The following is a 756-nucleotide window of genomic DNA, read 5'->3' on the forward strand; positions in this document are numbered from 1 at the left end:
TCTCCAACTTCTATCCTTTGGGGGTTTTATGGAGGGGTCAATAAGTAGGCATGATTGATTACATCATTGGCCATTGGTGAATAACTCAAACTTCAGCTACTCTCTCCTCCCCGAGGCTGGGGGTGGGGCTGAAAGTTCCTACCCTCTAATCAAGTGGCAACCACTATCCTGGGGCTATCCAGTAGCCCCTACCCACCCACCCAAAGGTCAATTCATTAGCACACAAGGAGATTCCAAGGATTTTAGAAGTTGCTTGCCAGGAAATGGGTAGAAGACCAAGTAGTATTTCACAGTATCACAGGAGAGAAATCTGGTTTGCAGAAGCTGATATGAGAATGACCTCAGTTACTGATGGCTTCTCTATTTCCTGTTTCAGATCCTGCAAGGTGTGGCTGAACTTCCCACCCTTGGATTACAGTAAAAACTTAACTGCATGTGATCCTTTGTAGTTAATAACATGATGATTGTGTTTTCACACTCTCGTGTGAGATATGCCTCCCTCAAATCTTGGCACATTACCCATCTGACATTAAAAAAAACAACAAAAAAAATTACTTTGCTGATATTATTACTGATGATTACTTATAATAAAATAATCATAATTAGAGAAATAGCTACAATACAATGAGATATGTACTTGATCATAAACCTACATTAATTAGGTCGCAGCTTGAGTTGCTCTCACATAGACCCAAATAAACATGAAAGAATTTGACTTGTCTCTGCGTCACAGTGTGAACATAAGCACTCCAGGGC

The 756-nt window shown here is 40.6% G+C and overlaps 1 pseudogene; it reads left to right on the plus strand.

Moving 5' to 3' along the window:
* The first annotated feature begins 438 nt into the window (after nucleotides 1-438).
* LOC112206314 (small nucleolar RNA U13) lies at nucleotides 439-529 on the plus strand (annotated as a pseudogene).
* The last annotated feature ends 227 nt before the right edge of the window (nucleotides 530-756 follow it).

Source organism: Pan troglodytes, chromosome 17 (assembly GCF_028858775.2).
Source record: "Pan troglodytes isolate AG18354 chromosome 17, NHGRI_mPanTro3-v2.0_pri, whole genome shotgun sequence".
Classification (NCBI taxonomy): domain Eukaryota; kingdom Metazoa; phylum Chordata; class Mammalia; order Primates; family Hominidae; genus Pan; species Pan troglodytes.